Genomic DNA, 16,536 nt, shown 5'->3' with positions numbered 1-16,536 from the left:
TCTGTCATGACTACACCAGAAACATTCACCATCCTCAAACTTCCATCACAGAACAGTGTCCAATCCAGGTTAGGTAGAGGCACATCAGAGAGGCCATCCCTTAGTTTGGAGGAAAAGAGAGATACAGATAAACAGTCATAGTGTGGGGTACCATCATCAGGTAGAGGTAACAAAGTTGCTGGGTTGAGAGAGGTACAGTGGATGATAGTGATATTAGAAGGTACAAGAAGCAATGTCTCATACCTAGTGAGACATTGGTTTAAAAAAAATGTTGTGTATTTGTCTGATTGAGTAAGAGGTGTACTGCGTGTGGCACATAAATGTGTAAAGAATGTCCCTGTGCAAGCTCCTTTCCTCTATTTTGGCATTTGCAATAGCTGATTTAGTCTGTGGTATACCCACCTATAGTAAAAGTTTTATACTGGAGTCTCATCTATCAATCACCAGCCTAAGTAAACAAGTCAGTAATAAGAAACCACACTCACAGGGGTGCAGGATAGTTAAAGGGACAGTTTACCCAAATTAAGAATAATTTTTAATTGAAACTGCTTCACATAGTTAAATATACTAATGCTGAGCATACAATAAACCTTATTTTCTTTCTCTGTAAATATTTTTTTTTTGAAATCTCAGATTTTATATCAGTTTGCCTATACCCCTTTAAACATTTTTTTTTTCCTGCCTTCTGTGCATAGCACTTGCTCCACCCCCTGACTCGGTGTTGAGCAGTGAGCAGTTTTTTTTTTAGAGCTTGAATACATTCAGGTCAGTGATATCTCTCAGTTTGCAACTTATTTGAAGAGAAAAAGAAAACGTTTGCAACATGCAATTCCAATCCTGTATTAGAACAGACTTTTACACAGAACTGTATGTATTCAACTCAGAAGTCAAATCCACATCGGCATGAAGCCTCAATCAGCTGGAAAGCAAATGTAACTCTTTTTTTTTTTTTCACTGCTAGTCTCACGGATTTTATATTATACTGTATATATATATACAAGGAAAGGTCTGCACTAGGTGATTATGTAAACTAACTATTGTAAAACAAACTAAAGTAAAAATATAGAAAATCATCCAGGTCTTATGCAATTATTATGCTCCCAGAGACAGGACCAGTAAACACTGCAGATTTGCATAATCAATAAATGCAAGATAACAAGACAATACAATAGCATTTAGTCTGAATTTCAAATGAGTAGTAGATTATTTTCTAACACATTTCTAAGTTATGTATATTTCCACTCCCCCTGTACTATGTGATAGCAATCAGCCAATCACAAATGCATATACGTATAGTCTGAGTTCTTGCACATGCTCAGTAGGAGCTGGTGACTCAAAAAAAAAAAATGTAAATATAAAAGACTGTGCACATTATTTTTAATGGAAGTAAATTGGAAAGTTGTTTAAAATTACATGCTGTATCTGAATCATGAAAATTTTATAAAACCTGAGTGTCCCTTTAAATGTAAAGTGTGGGGAGTGATATTTAAATTTATTTTGTTAGCTGCCGATTGTGTGTGCACATTGGAGGTTTACTGTCTTTAGCATATCATTTACTAAAGCACTTTGATTGGCCATGGGGCGGGGTAATAGAGCATTGCAGCACTGCCCTTTTATCAGGGCATTCCAGGGACATTTAGCTGAACTGCAAAGAAGAAGATAAAAAATGTAAAAAAAAATAATATATTTTACAAACTACTACATTTTATGTATTATCTTCTTTTCTTGTTAATCCAGTGTTATTGCTGCTCATGAACTCCCATGTGTGAACTGGTCCTTTAAGTAATAAAATGACAATTTCCAATTGCTCTGTCTAAGCACTGAGCTCCGATTTTACAGACAAATATAACACAATGAGATATTCTTATTATCTAAAATTCAACCCATTGCAATCAACTGTGTTTTGAAAGCATAAAACCAGCTACTTCATATATATACAAATAAACTTGCAAATGCAATTTCTCCTACATTTTATACTATGCAGCTTGTATAACAAGCCATTGAAAATACATTAATATAAAAACAATTTTACAGTGTACTGTCCCCATAAGGGCTGACCATTTATCATGTATATTACATATTCAACCTTATTGCCTTATTTACCATTAAAACTCCACCTCCCAACTGCATCACAACCTGCATATACTTAAATATTTATTGCAAAAGAAACAGACCCAAATACATACATCTAATGACACACAGTCCATAATACAGCAAAGAAGCAGAACTCCAATGGCAAACAAGACAAGTTTTTTTTACCTTATTATCTTTTCCACAAACATACTTAACCCATTAATCATATACAAGAAAAACTCTCATATTTACTAGAGCGTGACAAAAATGACACACACCATCGCACTTTCAAAGTCCTTACTTACTTCACTTGCATATATTTTATATGCCTCAAACAGATGGAAACACATTAACTCTCTTATCAGCCCATACATAAAACAAATATCACTTAAAACAAAAAAAAATGCTATTATTAGCGCACAAAATTAAGAACATACATATGACTTTAAAACCAAGTTACAGCAATAACAAGCAAATCCTTACGTCATCAAATTTCTTAGCTAAGAATCCCTGATACACACACACAGCTCCAGCCTGCATCAAACATCAAGGCCAGCTTTCTTTTGCAGCGATCGTACACATAATTCATATCAACTCGCATACCTCAAATATTTCACTCCCAGCATTTATTCTTACGCAATTTTAACATACATGAAACTTTTAGTAATACAGAAAACACATTTTCATTTGGGTTTTGACGTCCGCAACCCTACTATTCTCAAACAGATAATAGTAGTCCATCTGGTCAGGGCATATATCAACCAGAAGATTGCGGAGGGCAATTAATTTAGGGAGCTCAAAGGACCCAAATCTCGGCCACCTTAATTCAGGATCAAGGCTGAGAGTATAGGAAACTCAGAGCTCTGTGCACAAAATATAAAGTCTATTTTTTTTATAACCAAGCAGTACTGTTTTCCCTAATTTGCATATACTTTAGCCAGGGGGAGAGTCTTTGTCTACTTTAGACAGCCGGGATTCCATTATTATATCCCTGTTCCTTAAAGTGAATGTAAATTTTGATGACAAAGTGCCCAGTCTATAAAAATTCAACAAAAAACAGGGGCACTTTAACTCCTCAAAATCCACACCTCACCTTAATCCCTAATCAAGTCCCTGCAGTTTTCGGACGGACATTTCCTTAACGTCGCTGCTTAGCGGGAGAGATTAGCACTATAGTCAGGTCAAGTCCCTGCAGTTACCGGACGGACACTACCTCAACGTCCCTGCTTAGCGGGAGAGATTAGCACTATAGTCTCAAGTCACAATATGTCTTTGATCACTATTTCTGCCTCTGTAAAATCCCTACCACCTGAAACTTTATTTTATAGTGGGCTGGCACCCTAATGGTGTTTAACTGCCAGACAGATGTCCCACTGAATTTAATAGTGATCCAGTATATAAAACAAAAACAGGGTAAAAGACCCACAACATATATTACACGTACATGAACACAAAAGACAAGAAGACACTCACAGACTGGTCCAAAGGGTAGATTGCGTCCGTTGTTTGTGGTCTGTTCCTCAAGACGTACTCCCTTATCGCCCCCCGGGACTCCCTGGCCAACAAGACAAAACCTCCCACAGGTAAGCTATAGACCTGAATCAGATGGGTGCGCGCAGATGTTGGTTCCCAGCCAGGGAGGCACGGAAAGGTCGACCTGAAGCACGTCCCACCAGAGTCGCCAAGTTACTGTCGTGAGTGAGCTCGTCTCAGGTGCAGTAATAAAGAGGTCCAGACCAGATATTTATCAAACAAGGGCTCACCTCAGGAGAGGTAATCTTTTTTACACTGTTGCAACAGTGTCCCAGCACAAAAAAACAGTAACGCAAGACTAACACATTTTCATATACATGCATTTTTTATACTATTACAGTTCCTTACAAAGCAGAGAGCTAATTGGCTGATAATGATTGGCCAATAAATCTCATGTGATTAGTGGTTACTAGGAAATGGGGAAAAAAAACAGGTCCTCTATGTTAAAATTTGGGAGATATGTTTTCTTGGAATGTGACCAGAGGCTAATTGGATTGAGAAGTTGATACTGTACAGAGAAGCCTTGGATTTTACCTTGAGTTTCAGATATTTAGAAAACTTTGTATGGGAGAAGCCATAACTTTAAGATGTACTGATACATACTTATTAGGCTAAAAGTAAGTTGTTAAAGATACATCACTTATTAGAAAATACAGAAGTAATATATCTGCCGTTTCAGAGAAGAGTTCAGTAAAAGAAAAGGAAAAGTTTGGTTAAACATATAAAATAATGAAAATAGAATAAGCAGCTCATAACAATATGATTGTCTTGAGTGGTCAATACCTGAATATTCTGTTCCTCCCTACAGAGCTGAGAAAAATGCTATGGAGTAAAGGTAACAGGTTTACCATTATCTTGCTGTCCAGTAGATGGCGATATGACTCCAGGTAAGAAGAAAAATGACACTACATGGGAGACACAGCAGGTACTGGCACCTGACAATCATTATGCAGTCAGTGGTGTGTATATAGTTGGAAGAGGGGAGTGAGACATTTACCTTGAGAAAGGCCCAGGTGTGGGCTGAAACGTCGGATGTACTCACTAAAATAAAGATTGAGATGAACTATAGAGCTGAGTCTTCATGAATTGAATAGTGATATACAAAGAATTGGCAGATATACATTTTGGAGTGCCTATATATATATATATATATATATATATATATATATATATATATATATATATATATATATATATATATATATATATATATATATATATATACACACACACATGTGTGTATATATATATATATATAAATTCAGAAATAATTACAACAATTTAGAATTTTTTTTAAAAACGTTTTATTTTATTTTACTATTCCAATGAAAATACAAAATTAAAAAGTATACTATATGATCATTAATTTTGTTTTAAATTATTTAATAAATATATAACCGAGAGAAAGAAAAAGCAAGAAAGAGACCGAGATACAGACGTGCGCATACCATAGATAGATATTGAAAGCATTTCAGTAACAGTTATGTGCGAAGGATAAGGGGTTTATCACGGCTCTTTGCGTGTCAGGTTTTACTCTCAAATTACTAGTTGAAAGTAAACTTTATTGCTTGAGCGCAATCCAAATTTACGCTAGAATGATTACCACATCTTTAGAGCTCTGATTAACTGTTTTGCGAAACAAAAACAAAAATACATTACAAAGTACACTTACACTCCTAACATCATGTAATAAAAATATTTTAAAAATTGCACACAAAAGTTATAAAGGCTCAAAGATATGAGGTCTCAGGTGTTGGAAAGGGAAAAAAAAGTAGGCAAAGTGCTTTAACATTGAGATACATACAAATACATGTCTAAAGATGGATGTGTGTGTATGTATATATATATATATATATATATATATATATATATATATATATATATATATATATATATATACACATATACACCAACAATAACGTGGTGCGTGTGTGTGTACATATGTATTTATATATGTGTGTGTGTGTGTGTGTGTGTGTGTGTGTGTGTGTGTGTGTGTGTGTGTGTATGGATCAAAAAATACACAAACATACTCTGCTTTCATGGATATCAAACAATTGCAAACACAACACAGGTTTATCCCAAAAAAAAATAATCTTATACGGGTGGCACAGTTATTGGCGTCCTCTTAGTCAATACCTTGTGCTACCTCCCTTTACCTAGCTTTGAGTCTTCTCCTATAATGCCTGATAAAGTTAGTGAATATATAGCAAGGGATCTGAGACTATTCCTCAATACAAAATCTCTCCAGATCCTTCAATTTTTGAGGTTGACGCTGGTGGACTATCCTCTTCAGTTCACCCCACAGGTTTTCTACGGGGTTCAAGTCAGAGGACTGGGAATGGCCGTGGGCAGGACCTTGATTTTGTGGTCAGTAAACCATTTTTGTGTTGATTTTGATTTATGTTTTGGATCATTGTCCTGCTGGAAGATCCAACCATGACCCGTTTTAAGCTTTCTGGCAGAGGCAGTCAGGTGTTCAATTTAAGGTTTTTCTAACCCCATTTTTTTTTTCTTTCATGATTCAGATAGAGCATGAATTTTTTTTCCATTGGCAGGGAGAGTTCACAAATTTATTCATTACTGTTGGGAATACAAGACCTGACCAGCAGGAGGAGGTAAATACACCCCAGCCAAAGCATTAAGTATCCCTTTCAACTAGGAGGTTGGCGAAGAAAGTGCTCTGAAAATATTTGGATTTAAGTCCTTTAATGGGTAGTTTTCCTGCAAGATAGGACTGGGGTTATACTGTAGCCATGTAATCCTCTTAGTAAGCGTTTTGGTGACGTAATTGGTCTCATGGTGGCTTCCATAGATATTATTCCTTTTGCCCACTTCCATCTGCGACCTCTACAACTATGTATGCTAAGGCAATGGAATAGTAACCACTCCGACAAATCCCAACGGATCATCCTGGACAGTTTTACAAGAGACTTTCTCTCCTGGTGTCAGGAGGACTACCTGTCTCAAGGCACGTACTTTTTGAGACCATCTTGGGAGACTGTGACTAAGGACACCAGTCTTCTTGGCTGGAGAGCGGTCTGGGGTCACCTGAAGGCCCAGGAAACTTAGTCGCCGGAGGAATCCTCCCTTCCAATCAATATTCTGGAATTGCATTTTCAATGCTCTAATGGCATGGGCGAAACTGCGTTCGGTCTGATTTATCATATTCCAGACAGACAACATAACTTTGGTTGCCTATATCAATCATCAGGGGGGAACAAGGAGTTCCTTGGTGATGAGAGAAGTGTCTCGCATCCTTCAGTGGTCGGAATCTTACAAATGTCACATTTTGGCCATTCACATTCCGGGGGTGGACAATTGTGAAGCAGACAGTCCTTCCATCCCGGGGTGTAGTCTCTTCACCCTGAGGTGTTCTCCGAGATAACTCTCAGATGGGGGGTTCCGGAGATAGACCTCATGGCATCTCTTCTCAATACCAAACTACCCAGATATGGGTTGAGATCGAGAGATCCTCAAGCAGCGTTGGTGGACACGCGGGCGGTCAAATGGAATTTCAACCTTTTCTATCTGTTATCCCTTAGCTCTTCTTTCTCAGTGACTTTAATAGCTCCCCGCAGGACTAGCTCGCGGATCTGGGAAGAATGTCTTCCTCCCCTCCATGGAGGTTGCCTCTACAAGCAGACCTTCTACTTCAAGGTCCGTTCCTTTACCAAAATCTAGATGCTCTCAAGCTGACTGCGTGGAGATTGAAGCCTAGAACTGTCCAAAAGAGGTTTTTATGTAGCAAAAAAAGGGGGTTAAATAAACTAGCGCTTAAGAGTTAATATCCCTTGCCTTATTCTCCTACTATCTACTTCCCAGATAGAAAGGTGTATAAAGTGAAAAAGTTATGGAGATTAGGCGCTTAATCTGCAAAAGGGATAAAGGTGTGTATGGAAGTCGTTAGCTAAATATGTAGAAAAAACTGGACCTTGGACAGAATAAGTGAAAAATTCTTCTACAATTTATTTTCAAAATAAAAACATGATAATACCAAGATAAAATAAATCACAATCCCTAAGTGTTGCAACACTATATCGATCAATTCATAAAATTTCTAAAATTCAGATATACATTTGTTTCATACACCAATAAAAGGATTTTTTGCTCTTTTGTATCCTTTGTTCAAAGATTTTAGATAGAATGTATTCTTATATTTCAACACAATAAAATTTGTCTCTATTCGATATTTTATATCTATATTTCATCAACTTTAAAATTACAAATATGTAGCAAAAACTAACAATTAGTTAAAACAATTTAAATGCAAGACTGATTATAAATGGTGTCCCCACAATGGCTGTTTACTTATATTGGTTGTAATTTTGCGTATCTAAAAAGTTCATCAAAGCATTTGTAAGTAATTGGAGATAAATTACTGAGGGCTGTGTTCTTTATCCTTATATTTATGTTGTGATAAATTACGGTTTCACAGTTACCTCTTTGTATCCTCAGTGAGCTTCATTTGTAGAAAAGGAATGTTCCAAACAGTGTTTAGGGGTGATTTTCTTACCCTCACTTGTGAGCTGTTACTACTCACGGCTTCCCAGCGGTTCCTATGTGTCCTCAGTTTGACTCTCAGACAAGGGGTTCCGGTAGGTAATTTTCCTTTGTGTTACCTTGTCACTGGTCCTTGTAGAAAGTGCTCTGATTACAGCACCAAACTTTAGACAATCCTTTTGTTTCTGTAACTTGCGCAAGTTAGCTTTCTGTTTGTAGTTCCTCAATCTCCTGCACTTAAGTACTTCTGTACGCAGGAAAAAAACAGGCTTTTTCTTTCTTGGTGTTCACACAGCTATCAACATGTTTCGCCAGCAACCCTGGCTTTATCAAGATAAAGTGTGATCACACCTTACACCTTTATATAGCACTGACTTGATTTCCATTGGTCCATTCACTGCTTCTGTTTCTCTTTTCCACTGGGTCCTACAGTCCTTTTGTTCAAATATCCTATTTTGTTAATAGGAGTAATAGAAAATGAATGTGAAAATTAAATAAACTGTTAAAATATAAATGTTTGAACCCCTTGGCATATGTGAAATAATGGAGAAAGGCTGTTAGGAATAATGAAAAAAGAAATCGGTTAAGCACTCTGATATGACCTGAATAAGAAATAAAAAGTTAGAAAACAAAATAGGATATTTGAACAAAAGGACTCTAGGACCCAGTGGAAAAGAGAAACAGAAGCAGTGAATGGCCCAATGGAAATCAAGTCAGTGCTATAAAGGTGTAAGGTGTGATCACACTTTATCTTGATAAAGCCAGGGTTGCTGGCGAAACATGTTGATAGCTGTGTGAACACCAAGAAAGAAAAAGCCTGTTTTTTTCCTGCGTACAGAAGTACTTAAGTGCAGAAGATTGAGGAACTACAAACAGAAAGCTAACTTGCACAAGTTACAGAAACAAAAGGATTGTCTAAAGTTTGGTGCTGTAATCAGAGCACTTTCTACAAGGACCAGTGGCAAGGTAACACAAAGGAAAATTATCTACCGGAAACCCCTTGTCTGAGAGTCAAACTGAAGACACATAGGAACCGCCGGGAAGCCGTGAGTAGTAACAGCTCACAAGAGAGGGTAAGAAAATCACCCCTAAACACTGTTTGGAACATTCCTTTTCTACAAATTAAGCTCACTGAGGATACGAAGAGGTAACTGTGAAACCGTAATTTATCACAACATAAATATAAGGATAAAGAACACAGCCCTCAGTAATTTATCTCCAATTACTTACAAATGCTTTGATGAACTTTTTAGATACATAAAATTAAAACCAATATAAGTAAACAGCCATTGTGGGGACACCATTTATAATCAGTCTTGCATTTAAATTGTTTTAACTAATTGTTAGTTTTTGCTACATATTTGTAATTTTAAAGTTGATGAAATATAGATATAAAATATCGAATAGAGACAAATATTATTAATTGTGTTGAAATATAAGAATACATTCTATCTAAAATCTTTGAACAAAGGATACAAAAGAGCAAAAAAATCCTTTTATTGGTGTATGAAACAAATGTATATCTGAATTTTAGAAATGTTATGAATTGATCGATATAGTGTTGCAACACTTAGGGATTGTGATTTATTTTATCTTGGTATTATCATGTTTTTATTTTGAAAATAAATTGAAGAAGAATTTTTCACTTATTCTGTCCAAGGTCCAGTTTTTTCTACATATTTAGCTAACGACTTCCATACACACCTTTATCCCTTTTGCAGATTAAGCGCCTAATCTCCATAACTTTTTCACCAAAAGAGGTTTTTATGACACGGTCATTGATACCCTGATCCAGCCTCATAAGCCGGTCACTCGTCGTATTTACCATAAGGTATGGCAGAACTATCTGGCCTGGTGTGAGGAACGAGGTTTCTCTTAGCACAAGGTGAGGGTCCCTGGAATCCTTTTGTTTCCCCAGGATGGTCTGGTGAAAGGATTGTCAACCAGTTCTATCTATCTGCCCTTTCTGTGTTATTTCTTCTTGTTGGTTTTTTTAATATCTTTTCTTTTGCAAGATGTACCGAGTTCACGGATTCATCCTAACTTGTGGGATATTGTCCTTCCTGACAGGAAGTAGCAAAGAGAGCACCACAGCAGAGCTGTCTATATAGCTCCTCCCTTAACTCCACCCCCCAGTCATTCTCTTTGCTGGCTCTAAGCAGGAAGGGTAAAGAGAAGAGGTGTTAAACTGTTAGTTTTATTTTATCTTCAATCAAGTGTTTGTTATTTTTAAATGGTACCGGTGTTGTACTATTTACTCTCAGGCAGGACATAGATGAAGATTTCTGCCTGGAGGATGATGATCTTAGCATTTGTTCCCACAGAAGCTGAGGAGTACAGGAAAAACTTCAGTGTGAGGAACGGTTTCTTGCTATACAGCAATGAGGTATGTTCAGTCATATTTTCTGCAGAGACTGTGTTAACTCAGAAAGGCTGACAGTGTCCCCATTAGGGGAAGGGGAAGCAGTAATCCTAGTATTATCAGAGGTTTTTACTAGCTTGCATAAAGGGTTAATTTTTTGTGGGCACTCAGTTTGTTATATAAATTTGGGAAACAAACGTTTTTGTGTCTGGGAGTAACGTTTTCTGTTTTATGGGACATTTGCTTGAGGGTTATTTGGGGTTGTTTATAACCCACATGGCTTTCAGGCAGGGTTTGTTAGTTTTGTGTAGGCCCCAGCAACATCGAGTGAGGTGGGTGGGGCCTACATTTACAAGCAGCAAGCAACTTCTCCTGAGGTCCTGAGAGTCTTCTGAGGGACTAATTGAAGCTTTAAACCCCATATTATCACTTACTAAGGGCAGGTAGGGCCACAGCAGAGCTGTGGCAAGGTGCTTTAGGGGTTTTTAACCGGTTTTAGACACTTATCAATCCGTTTTTTTCATTTGGGGGTCTATTGCTTTGTTACTTGTGGTGCAATCTTTCTAAAGCTTAGTGGGTGTACTGTTAAAATTTCGGAATTTTTTAAGCAATTTTATTTTTATTTTAAATGAATTTTTATTCAGTTTTAGAATGTAAGGTAACACTTGGGGACACCCAGGACCCCTGTTCAAACATAAACAGACAAAAAGGAACGGATACGCAGGTCCGGTTGCAATAGCTGTCAAAACATTGATACATCATAAGTAAATTGCAGGGATTTGTGGTGAAAATAATTTACCAAGATTGAACCTTAGTGTGGGCTCAGAATATGGGGGGGGGGGAGCCGATGGCTTATAAATTAAATTTAATGTTCCAAAGAGCAAGTCCGGAAAAAATTGCTGTACTATGTAGTAATGGGTATGTCCATATAGATTGAGAGCAGATTCTGCCAACATCTAGAGATGTGGGTAACAAGAAAAAATTCCAGAGACAAGTGAGATGCAAATTGTACCCAGTACACACTGTACGTAGCGCCCACTGTACCTAGCACTCATTGTGCCTAGCCCACACTGAACCTAGCATTCATTGCACTCAGCACTCATTGTACCTTGCACACACCATACCCAGCCCACACCGTACCCAGCACACGTTATACCTAGCACACGCTGTACTTGGCACACGCCATACCCAGCACACACTGTAGTTAACACTCATTGTACCCAACATACTTTGTACCCAGCACACACTGCACCCAGTTGAAGCTATTTTAACCTGTTTTGCAGTTTGTGTATGCCTTTATTTCTCTTAAAGGTACAGTACCGTTTTTGCAAATTGTGTTTTTTTCATTAAATATAAAGTGTTTTCCAAGCTTGCTTGCTTCATTACTAGCCTGTTAAACATGTCTGACACTGAGGAAACTCATTGTTCAATTTGTTTAGAAGCCATTGTGGAACCCACTCTAAGAATGTGTCCCAATTGTACTGATATGTCTATAAATTGCAAACAGCATATTTTGACTTATAAGAATTTGGCATTAAATGATTCTCAGACAGAAGTAAATCAGGTTTCGCCATCTAGTTCTCCCCAAGTGTCACAACCAGTACGCCCGCACAAGCGACGCCAAGTACTTCTAGTGCGTCTAATTATTTCACCTTGCAAGATAATACTACCCTCACAGAGCTTTTATCTAAACTGCCAGGGTTGCAAGGGAAGCGCAGTAGCTCTGGGTTAAGAACAAATGCTGAGCCTTCTGACGCTTTAGTAGCCGTATCCGATATTCCCTCACAATGTTCTGAGGTAGGGATGAGGGATTTGCTGTCTGAGGGAGAGATTTCTGATTCAGGAAAGATGTTCCCTCAGTCAGATTCAGATATGACGGCATTTAAATTTAAGCTAGAGCACCTCCGTTTATTGCTCAGGGAGGTTTTAGCTACTCTGGATGATTGTGACCCTATTGTCGTTCCAGAGAAATTGTGTAAAATGGACAAATATTTAGAGGCTCCTGTTTACACTGATGTTTTTCCGGTCCCTAAGAGGATTTCGGACATTGTTACTAAGGAGTGGGATAGACCAGGTATTCCGTTCGCTCCCCCTCCTGTTTTTAAGAAAATGTTCCCCATTTCTGATACCATAAAGGACTCATGGCAGACGGTCCCTAAGGTGGAGGGAGCTATTTCTACTCTGGCTAAGCGTACAACTATACCTATTGAAGACAGTTGTGCTTTCATTGATCCTATGGATAAAAAGTTAGAGGGTCTCCTAAAGAAAATTTTTATTCATCAGGGTTTTCTTCTTCAACCTATAGCGTGCATTGTTCCGGTAACCACTGCAGCTGCTTTTTGGTTTGAGGCTCTAGAAGAGGCTCTTCAGATGGAGACCCCACTAGATGATATTTTGGCAGAATTAAGGCCCTTAAGTTGGCTAATTCTTTTATTACAGACACCGCTTTTCATCTTGCTAAATTAGCGGCAAAGAATTCAGGTTTTGCCATTTTAGTGCGAAGAGCGTTATGGCTTAAGTCCTGGTCAGCTGATGTGTCATCTAAATCTAAGCTTTTGACCATCCCTTTCAAAGGTAAGACCCTATTCGGGCCTGCACTGAAAGAGATCATTTCAGACATCACTGGAGGGAAGGGTCATGCCCTCCCTCAAGATAAGTCAAATAAGACAAGGACCAAACAAAATAATTTTCATTCCTTTTGAAACTTCAAGGGTGGTCCCGCTTCCTCTTCCCCTGCTGCAAAGCAAGGGGGGAACTTTGCTCAATCCAAGCCAACCTGGAGACCTAACCAGGCTTGGAACAAGGGTAAACAGGCCAAAAAGCCTGCTGCTGCCACTAAGACAGCATGAAGGGGTAGCTCCTGATCCGGGACCGGATCAAGTAGGGGGCAGACTTTCTCTCTTTGCTCAGGCCTGGGCAAGAGACGTTCAGGACTCCTGGGCCGTAGAAATTGTAACCCAGGGGTATCTCCTAGATTTCAAAGATTCTCCTCCAAGGGGGAGGTTCCATCTTTCTCAATTGTCTGTAAACCAGACAAAAAGAGAGGCGTTCTTACGCTGTGTAGAAGACCTTTTTACCATGGGAGTGATCTGCCCAGTTCCGAAAACAGAACAAGGGCAAGGTTTCTACTCCAATCTGTGTGTGGTTCCCAAAAAAGAGGGAACCTTCAGACCAATTCTAGATCTCAAGATCCTAAACCAATTCCTAAGAGTTCCATTCTTCAAGATGGAGACCATTCGGACTATTTTACCAATGATCCAGGAGGGTCTATATATGACTACCGTGGATCTAAAGGATGCGTATCTACACATTCCTATCCACAAAGATCATCACCAGTTCCTCAGGTTTGCCTTTCTGGACAGGCATTACCAGTTTGTGGCTCTTCCCTTCGGGTTGGCCACGGCGCCAAGAATCTTCACAAAGGTGCTAGGGTCCCTTCTGGTGATCCTAAGGCCTAGGGGTATAGCAGTGGCGCCTTATCTAGACGACATCTTAATTCAAGCGTCGACTTTCCAACTTGCCAAGTCTCACATGGACTTAGTGTTGGCCTTTCTAAGATCTCATGGGTGGAAGGTGAACGTGAAAAAGAGTTCTCTTATTCCTCTCACAAGAGTTCCATTCCTGGGAACTCTGATAGATTCGGTGGACATGAAAATATTTCTGACGGAGGTCAGGAAATCAAAGATTTTAACCACCTGCCGAGCTCTTCATTCCATTCCTCGGCCGTCAGTGGCTCAGTGTATGGAGGTAATCGGACTTATGGTAGCGGCAATGGACATAGTTCCGTTTGCTCGCTTGCATCTCAGACCACTGCAACTATGCATGCTCAAACAGTGGAATGGGGATTATACAGATTTATCTCCTCAGATAAATCTGGATCAAGAGACCAGAAACTCTCTTCTTTGGTGGTTGTCACAGGATCACCTGTCCAGGGGAATGTGTTTCCGGAGGCCAGCGTGGGTTATTGTGACGACAGACGCCAGCCTACTGGGCTGGGGTGCAGTCTGGAATTCCCTGAAAGCACAGGGTTTGTGGACTCAGGAGGAGGCCCTCCTACCGATAAATATTCTGGAATTAAGAGCGATATTCAATGCTCTTCAGGCGTGGCCTCAGCTGGCTTCGGCCAGATTCATCAGGTTTCAGTCGGACAACATCACGACTGTAGCTTATATCAATCATCAGGGGGGAACAAGGAGTTCCTTGGCGATGATAGAAGTTTCAAGGATTATCCGATGGGCAGAGACTCACTCTTGCCATCTATCAGCGATCTATATCCCAGGGGTGTAGAACTGGGAGGCAGATTTTCTAAGTCATCAGACTTTTCCTCCGGGGGAGTGGGAGCTCCATCCAGAGGTGTTTGCTCAACTGGTTCAGCTATGGGGCACACCAGAATTGCATCTGATGGCGTCTCGTCAGAACGCCAAACTTCCTTGTTACGGATCCAGGTCAAGGGATCCTCAGGCAGTACTGATAGATGCTCTAGCAGTACCCTGGTCGTTCAACCTGGCTTATGTGTTTCCACCATTCCCTCTCCTTCCGTGTCTGATTGCCAGAATCAAACAGGAGAGAGCTTCAGTGATTTTGATAGCGCCTGCGTGGCCACACAGGACTTGGTATGCAGACCTGGTGGACATGTCATCCCTGCCACCATGGACTCTGCCACTAAGACAGGACCTTTTGATTCAAGGTCCATTCAAGCATCCAAATCTAATTTCTCTGCAACTGACTGCTTGGAGATTGAACGCTTGATTTTATCAAAGCGGGATTTCTCTGAGTCGGTCATAGATACCTTGATTCAGGCTCAAAAGCCTGTCACCAGGAAGATCTATCATAAGATATGGCGTAAATATATTTTTTGGTGTGAATCCAAAGGCTACTCATGGAGTAAGATCAGGATTCCTAGGATTTTGTCTTTTCTCCATGAAGGATTGGAGAAAGGATTGTCCGCTAGTTCCTTAAAGGGACAGATATCTGCTTTGTCTATTCTGTTGCACAAGCGTCTGGCAGATGTCCCAGATGTTCAGGCTCTTTGTCAGGCTTTAGTTAGAATTAAGCCTGTGTTTAAACCTGTTGCTCCACCATGGAGTCTCAATTAAGTTCTTAAAGTTCTTCAGGGGGTTCCGTTTGAACCCATGCATTCCATAGATATTAAGCTACTATCTTGGAAAGTTCTGTTTCTAGTTGCTATCTCTTAAGCTCAAAGAGTTTCTCAACTATCTGCATTACAATGTGACTCGCCTTATCTTGTTTTCCATGCTGATAAGGTGGTTTTGCGTACCAGACCTGGGTTCCTCCCTAAGGTTGTTTCTAACAGGAATATCAATCAGGAAATTGTTGTTCCTTCTCTGTGTCCTAATCCTTCTTCTAAAGAAGGACCGTCTGTTGCACAACTTGGACGTGGTTCGTGCCTTGAAGTTTTATTTGCAGGCAACCAAAGATTTTCGCCAATCAACTTCTTTGTTTGTTGTCTATGCTGGAAAGTGTAGAGGTCAAAAGGCTACGGCTACCTCTCTTTCCTTTTGGCTGAAAAGCATCATCCGTTTGGCTTATGAGACTGCTGGACAGCAGCATCCTGAAAGAATTACAGCTCACTCCACTAGAGTGGTGGCTTCCACATGGGCTTTTAAAAATTATGCTTCTGTTGAACAGATTTGTAAGGCTGCGACTTGGTCTTCGCTTCATACTTTTCCAAATTTTACAAATTTGATTCTTTTGCTTCTTCGGAGGCTATTTTTGGGAGAAAGGTTTTGCAAGCAATGGTGCCTTCCGTTTAGGTTCCTGTCTTGTCCCTCCCTTCATCCGTGTCCTAAAGCTTTGGTATTGGTATCCCAATTGGTATCCGTGGACTCGGTACATCTTGCAAAAGAAAACAGAATTTATGCTTACCTGATAAATTTCTTTCTTTTGCGATTTTCCCGAGTCCACGGCCCACCCTGTCTATTCAAGACAGATAGTATTTTTTATGTAAACTTTAGTCACCTCTGCACCTTATAGTTTCTCCTTTTCTTCCTTGACCTTCGGTCGATTGACTGGGGGGTGGAGTTAAGGGGGGAGCTATATAGACA

The sequence above is a fragment of the Bombina bombina genome, chromosome 7 (genome assembly GCF_027579735.1).
Source record: "Bombina bombina isolate aBomBom1 chromosome 7, aBomBom1.pri, whole genome shotgun sequence".
Lineage (NCBI taxonomy): Eukaryota > Metazoa > Chordata > Amphibia > Anura > Bombinatoridae > Bombina > Bombina bombina.
This window is presented reverse-complemented; position numbering follows the sequence as displayed.